The sequence below is a fragment of the Carassius auratus genome, chromosome 28 (genome assembly GCF_003368295.1).
Source record: "Carassius auratus strain Wakin chromosome 28, ASM336829v1, whole genome shotgun sequence".
Lineage (NCBI taxonomy): Eukaryota > Metazoa > Chordata > Actinopteri > Cypriniformes > Cyprinidae > Carassius > Carassius auratus.
The window spans coordinates 24,828,779-24,841,923 of NC_039270.1; the positions used below are offsets into that span (position 1 = coordinate 24,828,779).

The following is a 13,145-nucleotide window of genomic DNA, read 5'->3' on the forward strand; positions in this document are numbered from 1 at the left end:
ATTGGTTGCTGCTTTTATTGTTGAGGAGATGCAGCCGCTGTCCACTGTGGAGGCGCCCACATTTAGAAATTTCATCAGCAAAATCTCTGTGACAGGGAAAAGGCCGGGAGGTGTGCTGCCCGATCGTAAAACCTTTGCAAGCTTTTTGGATAATGCATATATGGAAATGGAGACCGAACTAAAGAAAAATTTTGCCGACGTGGAATATGTTTCAACCACTGCGGATCTATGGACTGCTCAGAATAAAAGTTTTCTGGGAATTACAGTACACTGGATAGATCCTGCTACTCTGCATCGGAAAAAAGCTGCAATCGCCTGCAGATGATTTCGTGGGAGACACACGTACGATACCATTGCAGCGGAGTTAGAGCAAATTCACAGCTCATATGCTCTTTGTGGTAAGATAACTGCCACGGTCACTGACAATGGCTCGAACTTTGTCAAAGCTTTCAGAATGTTTCAAGCTGACGATGATAATGAAACAGAGAATGATGAAGACGAGGTCATATTTACGGACTTGCACGCAGTTTTACGAGATGACATTGAGTCCAGCGAACGGTATGTTCTCCCTCCACATCACCGGTGTGCATCGCACACCCTTAACCTTATATGCTCGAACGACATAGTTAAATTTTTGACGGCGAAGGCAGATTGCAAAGCAGTGTACAGAAGTGCAACTGGAAAATGTTCAGCCTTGTGGTCAAAAGTTAGTCGATCAACTGTGGCATCAGAGAGCCTGGAAGAATTTAGCAAAAGAAAGTTGCTGGTCCCTTCAACTACAAGGTGGAACTCGTATTATGATGCACCTTAGTGGACCTCAATCAACTTTGCACTCGCCTAGACATCTGATGCATTACACAGAGAGAGTATCAGTTCATTAAAGAATACTGCAAGGTTCTGAAGCCTGTCTGTATGGCACTGGATATACTTCAAGGTAAAGATCAATGTTTCTATGGCACCCTTCAACCTACCCTTGAAATCCTGATGACAAAAATCTTGGCACTGAAAGAGGGCCTCTCTCATATGATGGCTGACCTCCCAGACCTCATAGTTCAGGTAATTCTGTTCAATATGGTCTTATTATTATTATTATTATTTATTGTAGTTTTATTTGATGTCAAGTCACTTTTATTTGTATAGCACTTTATACAATATAGATTGTTTCAAAGCAGATTTACAGGGATAACAGGAAAATAATGATTCAATAATGCAAACAGAATTTAATTTAGCTGCAAAGCAGCTCTAAAAAGAAAATAGTAAACAGTCAATAGACAGTTCAAATCAGTTCAGTGTTTATTTTGTTTGGTTCAGTATAATAGTGTAGTTCATCAACTATGAAATGAGTTCAATATACTGTAGCTATAAAGCAGTTCTGGAAAAAACAGTGATGTCATCATTCAGCTCAGTTCAGTTCTCATAGATTCACTAGTTCACGCTTACATATAATTAGCTGAGGTATGGTATGCGTATTTGGCGTGCTGTCCGGGGAAGGGCTCCGAGCTCGGGAATTGCCCGAAGCTAGAGTACCCCCCCTTCCCCGTATATTGTAAAGTGAACTTGAAGTGAGGAGATGGGGTGGAGGAGGGATGCTGATAAACCGTCAATGGATAGAGGTAAGTCAGCGATATTTATACTGTGGGATTGATTACTTGATTATGGTCCACCTGTGATGATTAGGCTAAGTATCTGACGCGCTCCTCCCGAATCTTCATAGATAATTACATTTCACTAGTTCACGCTTACATATAATTAGCTGAGGTATGGTATGCGTATTTGGCGTGCTGTCCGGGGAAGGGCTCCGAGCTCGGGAATTGCCCGAAGCTAGAGTACCCCCCAAAAAGGCAAATGTACAGGAGGACAGCCGCCAGTTTAAAGAATGCCCCCCAAAAAGCAGAGTACTGGCGGGGGCTGATTTGGTTTCTGAGAAGTTATCTCGTTGGCAGGCTGGAAGGGCCTACGTACTCCGGAGGGAGCGACTTGGGCGTTGAGAGAGTAGGCCCTACCAGCTGCAGCTAGTGAACTACGTGGTTGTTGGCGCCCGGTCGGTAGGGCTCGGGCCGATGCTCAACTGGAGTTTTTTGGCGTTGGATCGGTGAGCCCTGCCGGCCGATGAGGAGGAGCGGCGTGGTTGTGGTGCCCGACCGGGAGGACCCGAGTTGCCTCGACCGGAATAGGTCACGGTGTCGGCGTACGGGCCCTACTGGCTGATAGCCCCTGCTATTCAGTGGGTGAAGGGCCTAACGCTGACCGAGAGGGCCCATGAAGCCTCCGACAGGAGATTGAGACTCAGGATGACGGACGTCTGGGTCCTCTCGGTTAGGCAGATAAAAAGCTTTTGGGCCAGCTGACAAGGAGGACTCTGGCAACATCCGAAGGGAGATCCCGACTCAAGGCATCGGCTGGATGAGATTCACTTGCGGCTGGCAAGCATAGGCCCGTCCGGGAGACTCTCGCCAGACGTCTGAAGGGAGCGCACGCGACAGACGGGTAAGCCTCGGCGGACGGGGAGGGTTGGAAAGGAAAACCCGACTGGGAGGACTCTCGCAGCATCCGATGGGGCCTCAAACTCAGAACATCGAACGGGTAAGCCTCGCCAGACGGGGTTAAAAGATGTGAGAGTAGCTGAGGGTAGCTTTTTTTTTTTTTTGCAGGATTTGGCGAGAGGACGAGACTCGTGGCGTCGGACGGTTAAGCCTCGCCTACCGTCAAATGGAAAGGTAAGTTGTGTGGCCGAGAGACTGTTGCCGGCGTTCGAAGGGAGCACACACATCGAACGGGTAAGCCTCGCCGACCGTAGGGTGGAAACGTAAAGCAAGTCTGACCAGGAGGCTCTCGCCAGCGTCCGAAGGGAGCACACACATCGAACGGGTAAGCCTCGCTGACCATAGAAAAGGAAAAGGTAAGGTTGTCTAACCGGGAGGCTCTCGCCGGCGTCCGAAGGGAGCACGCGCATCGAACGGGTAAGCCTCTCCGGATGGCGGACAGAAAAGGTAACGATAGGTGGCCAGGAGGCTCTTGCCAGCGTCTGGCGGGGACAAACTGGGTGAGCCTCGCAGGCCGTAGGATGGAAAAGGTAAGTTTGCGTGGTCGTTAGGCTGTCGTCGGCGTTTAAGGGAGTTTGCTACTCCTGGCAAGAGACGGTTTAGCCTTGGTGACCATAGGAAGGAAGGAGAGTTTATTGTGTGTTAGGTACTTGCAGCATTTAAGCAGCTTGCTTGTAGGTTAGTAACCTGAAACACACAGTAGGGTCGTGGTTGGCTGGCCAGGAGGCTGTCGCCGGCGTCCGATGGGAGCACTCACATCGGACGGGTAAGCCTCGCTGGCCAAGGGTGGAAAAGGTCAGGTTGTCTAGCCAGGAGGCTCGGACCGACGTCCGATAGGAGCTTAGCTCCAGGAATCGAACGGGTAAACCTCTCTGGCTGAAGGACGGAAAAGGTTGTCCGGCCGGGAGGCTCTTACCTTCGTCCGACAGGAGCTTAGCTCCCGGATAGAACGGTTAAGCCTCGCTGGCCAAAGGACGGAAAAGGTAAGGTTGTCTAGCCGGGAAGCTCTCGCCTATGTTCAATGGGAGCCTTGACTCCATGCGTTGGGCGGGTAAACTTCTCCGTACGTAAGACAGAAATGGAAAAGCAGGTAGCCGGGGGCTTTCGCCTACGTCCGAAGGGAGTGTGAGCTCCTGGCAACGAACGGGTAAGCCTTGTTGGCCGCAGAATGGAAAAGGTGAGGTTGTCTGGCCGGGAGGCTCTCGTCGGCATCCGAAGGGAGCTCGTGCTCCTGTCATCGAAGAGAGAAGCCTCGCTGGTCATAGGATAGAAAAGGTTAGGTTATTTGGCCGGGAGTGTGCGGCTGGAGTCGGCGGTATTAATAGGAATTTACTCGTCGGTATTCAGTAGGGATGTGTCGCTGGGGTTTTTTTTTTTTTTATTTATTTATTTATGGCCGATGAGGGTTTGGTGGGCTTTCTTTATGTGAAACTGGTTTATTCTGATGTAGCTTTGGTATGCTTCTGAGGACCATCTTCCTAGAGTTTGGATCTGTTGGTTGGAGAGGCCTTTTTGTGCAGCTGAAGTTGCTGCCCCGATGCGGAATGAATGGGTGGAGAAATTGTTCGCTGGGATGCCTGATAATTGCAGGACGCATTTGAGGTGTTTTTGGAACCAGAAACGAGTGACTGGTTTTTTGGACTCGTCGATGAATAGGGGTTCGTGTGGGGATTTTGCCTGGGAATTTCTAAGGTATAAAAAGGCGAGGACGGATTGGTAAGGCTGGATTGGGGAGGGGAGATTGAAAATGTATATGAAATGGCCTTTGTTGGTTTGGTCTGTTTTGCTTTGTTTGATTAAATAAGCGATTGTTTCGTCATCTAGTATGGTTAGGTCTGACACGGTGGGGTTGATTTTAGGATTAAATTTGGAAGAGATCGTAAGCTCCGAGCACCTGAGAAAACCGAAAAAGGCAAGGATGAACATGGCGTCGAGCGTGCGGGCAATGCTGAGGGGTTGGTAATTTGTGCGGAGGGTGTGGATACATTTTGTGAGGATATCTAGCGTTATGGGTTTTCTGGTGTCTGGATGGGTGGGCTGGGATCGCTGGATCCCTTTGATTAGGAGGGAGGTTTGTGAATTATTTATTTCGGGTGAAGGAGCGCCGGTCATTAGTTTGTGAAAAAACTGGACTCCGCTCAGGTAGCTTTTTATAGATCCGACTTGGAGACCCTTGGTGCCGTTGAGGAACGAAATGAAAGAGGTGATGGAGAGTAGAGAAAAATCTGGGAAAGGGATGTTATAGGTGAGGTGAAATGACTTAAAGCACCTCCATGCAGTCACGTATGACTGGAGGGTTCTGGGAGAGACTGCTTGGAGAATAGAGTCCAGTGATGCTTCGAGGAGTGGTTTTAGAGGGTGAGTTACGGAAATATTAATTCTGAATAGTGAGGAACCGGAGTGGGGAATTGGTCCGCCTCTGGAGCCAGCGTCCTGAATTTCTGAAACAGAAAACGAGACAGGGAGTCAGCGATTTGGTTTTCTGTACCTGGGACGTGCTTTGCGCTAATTATGAATTGGTCGCATGCTGCGATCCATATAAGGCGTCTAAGGAGAGGCATGAGGGCGGAGGAGTGAGAACGGCCTTTGTTTATGCACTGAACTACGGCTTCGTTGTCGCAGTGCACTAAAATGCTTTTAGTTGTCCATTCATTGCCCCACAGGAAGGCTGCTACTACGAGGGGATAGAGCTCGAAAAGAGCTGAGGACTGGGTCGAGTCCTGCATCTGGGGGGGCCATGTGGACGCGAACCAACGGCCTTGGTAGAAACCTCCGAAACCAATTGAGGGAGCCGCGTCTGTAAACAGCTGCAAGTCGATGGGAGACGAGATTAAATTGTTGTAAAAAAAAGAAAGCCCGTTCCACTGTCTAAGGAACAGGATCCATAATTTAAGTTCGTCGCGGCATGCATGGGTTAGGGGGATGAGGTCCTCGAGCGCGTGAACTGATGATGCGAGTGTTAGAAGGTGCGCGATGAATGGGCGTCCTTGTGGAATTATGCGCATGGCGAAATTTAAATGCCCGAGCAGGGAAAGAAGTTCGCGTTTAGAACAACAAGGGCTGTCGAGGAGGGTGGATGAGACGAGAATTATTCTATCAATCTTTTCCTTTGGCAGGGAGAGCTGAAATTTAGCTGAGTCGAGGTAGATGCCGAGGAACTCTATGGTTGTGGCAGGACCCATGGTTTTTTCCTGAGCGATGGGAATCCCGAGCTCGGAAAAGACTTTTTGGACGGTGAGGATATGGGCGGCTGGGATAGCCTTGGGCGATGAAATGACCAGGAAGTCATCTAAGAGATGGATAATATGTGGGATTGCGTAATTGTTGGAAAGGATCCAGCAAACGGCTTCTGATAGCATATCAAAAATTTTGGGGCTGCTTTTGCATCCGAAGGTTAACCGGACGGCGAAATAGTATTTCTCGAGCCATCGTATCCCGAACAGGTGCCAAAAATCCGGATGGATGGGCATCACTTTGAAAGCAGAAGTGATGTCTATTTTTGCTAACCAGGCTCCTCGGCCCGCGATTTTAATCAGTTCGACTGCCTGATCTATGTCTTGGTATTTGAGTGAAAATTCGTCGAGGGGTATCAAACTATTGATGCTCGGGACTGTAGAATTATGCGGAGATGACAGGTCTACTATTAGGCGTTTCTTACCAGAAAATTTTCTCGTAGCCACTCCGATTGGGCTGACTCTGAACGTTTTGAAGGGGGGGGGTATTGAAGGGCCCGATCATGAAGCCTGACTCGACTTCTTTTTTGATGAGGTTAGCTACTATATCGGGCTCTGCGAGGGCGGATTGGAGATTACGGCAGACGGTGTTTTGGGTAAGCTCGCAAACGACGCCCGGGTTAAAACCGTGTTTGAGGCCAGACAGGAGATAATTAGTAAATTCTTTGTCGGGATGGTGTGCTAGTTCAATGGTCATGCGAAAAATATTCACAGGAGTCGATAGGTAATTTTTAGATTTTTTATTTACGGCTTTATGCACGGGGCAAACTATGCGTGCATGAGCACCGCCACAGAACTTGCAGGAGTGTAGATAGCGGCAATGCTGTCTGATGCATTTCCCGTTGTTGAAGGCGATACATTGCTGTGTGCTTTCTTCTCCTGGTTGGGCTAGGCGTGAGTTTGCTGCGGTAACTGATTTTGGGACATAGCTGGTGGATTTTGCCGGGGGAGTAAGAGAGTGTTGGGTTGCGTCCGGGTTTATTTGTGGGCAGGTTGTGGTGGAGTGAGCCACGGACCTGCAGATTGCGCACGAAATGCTCCTACAGCCTAGGAATACGCGACTGTGCAAGTCGGAGTCGATCGCTCCCCAGTAAGGGCACTGGTTCCACTGAGCTATTCGGATGGCACATTTAGCGGAAAAAAGCTTGTGGTAAGTGTAGAAGTGCCCCCCTCCGTAGGACAACGCGAGTTCGGCTATTATAGACAAATAATCGTTTAGTTCGCGTCGCCTGTGGGGGAAGGCTGAGCAGATTATCTCGGTGTAGCGGTTGAATGCGATGGTGAATTCGGAGAAGGAGAGAAGTCGAGATGAAAGGGGATTTGGATTTTTTAGTGTGACTGAGAAGTCCCCGCAGTCTATTTGGCGGTTTGAATCGGATGTGGGCAGGAGAGAAAGGAGAGACGAGAGATCTACATCCGCACCTGCTAATATCTGTGCCCGAATGCTGTGGGTCACTTGGGGAGGTTCGAGGGAGACAGCGTTTGATGGGATGGGCATTGGTGTAGCAGTGAAGAGTGAATGGGGGGATTTCGCTTGGAGGAGGGTGGTGGCGACAACTGGGGGCGGAGCTGTGTTTGGCAGCGATTGCGGCCAAGCGCTTGCTTGAGCCGCGGGCCCGGAGTTTGAGGCCGCGGGTTGCGGGGCTGGGTTGGGCGGCCAGTATGGCCAGGCAGTTGCTTGGGCCGCGGGCCCGAAGCTGGGATGGGCTAAAGTCGGGGCTGTGTAAGGCGGCCAGTTCGGCCAAACGTTAGCATGAGCGGCGGGCTCGGAGCTCGGCAGAGCGGGAGGCGGGGCATTGTGTGACAGCCAGTTCGACCAAGCGCTAGTTTGGACCGCGGGCGCGAAGCTGGAGGAAGCGGGAGGCGGCGCTGTATGTGGCGAACTGTTCGGCCAAGCGCTTGCCTGGGCTGCGGTGTTGGTATAGAAAGTTCCGTATGGAGGGGCTGCGATGGGTGGAGGAGGCGGCCAGGAGCCTCCTTGGGCTTCGGCGCCCTGAGCTGTTGGAATTGGAGCCGCGGAAGGAGGCTGAGCTCCGGGCGACATAGCGAGCGCCCTTGCGGTTGGAACCGGGGCGCGGCCTAGGCTTGCTGAAGGCCTCTTGCTACGGCTTGATAGCCGCTGCGAGCTAGGCCTAGCGGCGGAGGATGGTGGAGTGCTTTGAGGCGAATTTTGAGGTACTCCTTTCTTTTGTCGTTTCTTTGGTACAGGGGTAGACTGGGGAGAAATGTTATTATTTAGATTTTTTGTATACAAGTCATACAGTTCGGATTTGTTTAACTTGCTTGATGGTGTGATGTCGTTTTTGGACAGGGCCTGCCTCAGACTCGACACCGTCCATTTGTCGATTGGCGGAATCGTATGCCTGGCCGAGCGGTAGGAGGACGCGGGGGAGTCAGCCGCGGTTCTCGCCGGAGGCGGCGAAGGTAGGCCTAGGCGTCTTGGGAGGCGAGTAGCTGCTCGCGCCGTACCGTGCCCGCGGGTTGGAGCCTGGGGCTCGATTTGGTTGCCACGCCGGGAAGGGGTGGCCTTGGAGCCGGCTGGCTGCAGTGATGGGGCTGGGGAAGAGCTGGATGAGTCTTCTGACGAGGAATCTCGGTTTTGGGACATGGTGCATGCGGACCAAAATGCTGATAAACCATCAATGGATAGAGGTAAGTCAGCGATATTTATACTGTGGGATTGATTACTTGATTATGGTCCACCTGTGATGATTAGGCTAAGTATCTGACGCGCTCCTCCCGAATCTTCATAGATAATTACATATAGTGTGTGTCAGTGCTTTCAAGTCAATATGTTTGGGTGTTGTTTAATTCTACTTTTAACTCTATTTTTTTTCCTGACAAAAATTGTATTATTCTGGTATGAATTCATGTCTATTAGTGTATTAACTGTGTAACCTATCTAAAATTGTCTTGCAGGCTATCAAGACACGGTTTAGCTCCATCCTTGACAGCGATGAAGCTTTGATTGCTGCGGTAACCCTGCCAAAATTAAAGCTGCGGTGGCTGAGGGATGAAACAAGAAAAGACAACATCAAGATGATTCTGGCAGCACAGTGTCGTGCTCTCACTATTGAGATACCACAGAAAGAGCCACTGCAGTCTCCTGAAAGCAGAGACCATGAAAATGACTTCTTTGCATTTCCTGAAGAGGAGAATCAACATGACGACCAAGCAATTACTGTGGACGTGGAGATAGGTGAATACCTGAAATCAGCAAATATGGAACATTTATATGATTTCCCCAGGATTTTGAAGATCTTCTTAAAAGCCAACACAGCAACACCTTCCAGTGCACCAGTTGAGAGGCTGTTTAGTATAGGAAGTCTCATCCTCACCCCAAAAAGGAACCGTCTCACAGACCAGCGTTTTGAGAAACTACTCCTGCTGCGCTACAATCGTTACTTTGAAAATAAAACCCAGATGAAGTAGTGAACTCTTATTAAGATAATGCTCTAACATTACATTGACAATTCATTTTTTTGCATTGTATTGCAGAAGTTATCTGGACTTTTTTTTTTTTTGCATAAAATAATTGTTTTGAGGACACAATAGAAAGCTGACAGTGACAGATCTGTTTAATTGGTGGTGATGTTTGTTCTCAAGTATCATCTTATTGTCCTCTAATAAGTTAATAAAACATTTTAAATGTTTAAGATGTGTCTTTTACCCTGATATAACTTATTTCATAATGGCAACAAGTATTACACTCCTTATTATTACAATGGATAGTGAATTAACTTTATATAGTTTACTCTACCCACACAATAAGTACAAAAGTAAAAAACACATTACTTTCCATAATCTGTAATGTTTATTGATCTTTTATATAGCATGCATAGCTATGGGATCAGGAAGTTCTCAGAATATAATATTATTCTATATTATTATTCAATATATAGCCTATGTGTTTTTAAAAGAAAATGATGGTGCTTGACTTGTACAGGCTGTTGTTGAATATATTACGGCTTTAAACACTAGTACAATAACTTCTCAGTCAAAAAAAACAACAACCTGTAAGACCTGAGAGAGATCAAGCCTCAGCCAGGTAAGAAAAAGTAACAGAAAAGTATTGCAAAAGTAACGTAACATTACTTTCCATAAAAAGTAACGCAATTAGTTACTTTTTTGGGGAGTAACTAAATATTGTAATGCATTACTTTTAAAAGTAACTTTCCCCAACAGTGATTATAAAATATATTATGACTTATTAAATGCCTGTGTATGGATGTATTATTCATTATGTTTAAATGGACATAATATTGGGTCTCAACTAGGAATCATTAGAATATTAGATTATGATTGAATGTCATGATTCAGTTCAACTGGAAGAGAAGAAAAAATCTTAAAATTAATCACAAAATATGCACATTTCCTTGGAAAATACTTGCGAATATGGCAATCATAAAAAAACGAAGAGTAGCCCAGCCTAATAATAATTTGTCTGCATTAAAAGTAATGCTCTTAACAAACCTGTGTTTCGTATCACTAGTGCAGTGTCTGTTCTTGGAGCATTTAAGCTTTAGGCTTGCGCTGTTCTGTAGTTTATTAAAGGGATATTCCACTCAAAAATGGAAAGTTTGTCATTAATCACTTATCTCCATGTCATTCCAAACCTGTACATTACAGCGCTACATGCTGGTCTGGCCTGTATACTACATCGTTTTGAGTCGGTTTCAGTGGTTTTGTGAGTACGTAGATATTTCTTGAGATAACGACATGTTAACAGAATTTAAATTTGAATTTTGTTTTGGAATAAAACTTTATGTTTGTATGTTTTCCATGTAGCGACACAAATTATATTTTAGGAATGGTTTTATTTTCTGTGATGTCGCGGAAGAAACAACATACACAAAAATAGGACAGTGATAATCTCCGGTAATGATTATGTGCTGTATTCAATGTAAAAAGTGTCTAATGTGTGTTTAGATATTATTTTGCATTATCTTTATAAAATATTTTGAAATGTTGATATGTTGAAAGCAACAATAGATATTTTATCTCAGATCCTGGAAATAAATTTGCCAACTTGTACATTAAAACAGTGTATCACAACTGTTCAGAACCAAATTGTGTATCCCGAGACACGTTTTCATTTTATCTGCATTGGTTCTTTATAGCAACAACGTTGTGTTAGTATGCCAATGCTAAAAGCAACATTAACAGCAATACAGATGTTATCTTACAACATGTTGCCGTCACACTGGATTATATTGGTCCTTAAGGGGGAAGTCACGGCCTTAGTCTTAGAGATTCAACTCGTAATCCAAAGGTTGTGGGTTCAAGTCTCGGATCGGCAGGAAATGTAGGTGGGGGGAGTGAATATACAGCACTCAAATGGCTCTAAATGCTCTAAAAGGCTGCCCACGGCTCCGTGTGTGTTCACGGTTTGTGTGTGTTCACTGCTGTGTGTCTGTTCACAGTGTGTGTGTGTTCACTGCTGTGTGTGTGCACTTTAGATGGTTTAGTGTTCCTGTAGCTCAATTGGTAGAGCACTGCGCTCTAGGTAAGGTTGCCACCCGTCCCTTAAAATACGGAATCGTCCCGTATTTGTGAATAAAATAGCACTCGTCCTATTCTGCCCCTGATTGGGTAATACTCGCTGCCATCGGTGGATTGATTGGTTTGTTTCAGGTTCACAGCCAATCAGAGTCAGAGGAGGGTGGGTCTCTTGGCAGAGAGCGATTTAAAAGAATGGCGTAGGCTGCTCCAGATAACCCCTCGCGTCCAGCGCTGAAACGACAGCGGATGCAAAAGTACCGACGAAAGTGGGATGAATCAAATACTTGGCTGGAAAGTGTCAGCGGAAATGAGTATCAAGCACAGTCTGTTGGTGAGTGTTCTCTGTTGCGCACGGTGGCTTGTCAGATGTTCGACAGCATGCCTCGGGAGAACAACATTCATACACTTTACAATAAGGTTCATTTATTAAACATTAGTGTATTAACCCCTTACTAGTAACCCCCCTTTTTGGCATGGAGACAGAAATGACATACCCAAAATAAAAAGGTTTCTGCTCATGATTCTTTCTGACTAGATACATAATCAACCTTTGTTCACAAAGCTGACACTTTAAAGTTAACTGTTCAGGAATCAGAATCACTCCGACTGTTATGATAATAGAGATATATAAGCTCAAACATAAAAACAAACATACAAATATTAAAAAAATATTTTTTAAATGTATTTTTAAAATTGATGATGTAGGATATGAGTTTGAAAACACAGTGTAGCTAAGGCCACAAGTCTTCCAAAACTTCATAATCGAATCTGTAAAACTGTGAATTTTATGAAATATTTTCTAAGGCCATGTCATGTGTGTTTTTAGAGAAGGCTAATCAGATTGATTTATGGCCCTTGTCACCCCTGTAAGATCTCACATGTAAACTCTCCTGTGTATTTTGTATGTGTGTTGGCTTTGCAAAACTCCCCATTCATGATTGTGACAAGTTAGCATTTCCGATGTACATTCGATTTTTTTTATAAAAACGCCCCAGATCTCAAGAAAATCTCATACCAAGCTTTACTATCGTAATCGCAGGGTTTATTATTCGGATATTTCATGTGTACAGAGGTGTTTCAGTGTTGTTTTGTAAGACAGTGATGTTTAATGTGCTGTGAAAGTGAAACAATAATAAACTGGGGCCGTCGGCGATGTTTGCACGTAAAGGGGTTAAACAACATGAACTAACAATGAGTAAGAAATACATTTGTTACAGCATTTATTCATCTTTGTTAATGTTAGTTAATAGAAATAAAGCTGTTCATTGTTCATGTTAGTTCAGTGCATTAACTAATATTAACAAGATTTTAATAAAGTATTATTAAATGTAGAAATTAACATGAACAAAGATGAATAATTGCTGTATAAGTGCAGTTCATTATTAGTTAATGTTAATTAATATAGTTAACTAATGAACCTTATTTTAAAGTGTTAGCGATTTGTTTATTACGGTTAAGGCGTACAGTCAGACACATAAGCATTATTTTAATAAGAGATAAGAGAGATAGATATATTTTTAAAATAGTGCCTATGTGAAGCAAATAAACAATTTAACTAATTGAAATGATTGCATTATTCAATAGGCTACTGTAGAATTAACAATAGAATATATAAAATAGATTAAAAAAATGTGTGTTTTACATGAATTTAGAAATGTTTGTAGGTTGGTTATTTATTATGTGGTTTCACTGTTTGGATGGTGTTACTGTCTGCAAACAATGACAAATATTTTATCCAAAATCTGTGTTCATGCCTGCCACCTTATACAATTACTAAAGTTCATTTTTATGAAAACATGTTTTTAAGTTGTGATTTACCACCACTGGCACGTCATTGGACCTGTGGTCATCGTGGCCCTGAGGGGTG

At 45.3% G+C, this 13,145-nt stretch overlaps 1 protein-coding gene across 3 annotated transcripts in view; it reads right to left on the reverse strand.

The window, feature by feature from the left end:
* LOC113047299 (NACHT, LRR and PYD domains-containing protein 12-like) overlaps positions 1-13,145 on the reverse strand; it is a 31,498-nt gene that overhangs the window by 14,484 nt on the left and 3,869 nt on the right. The gene's annotated exons all lie outside the window — the stretch shown is intronic.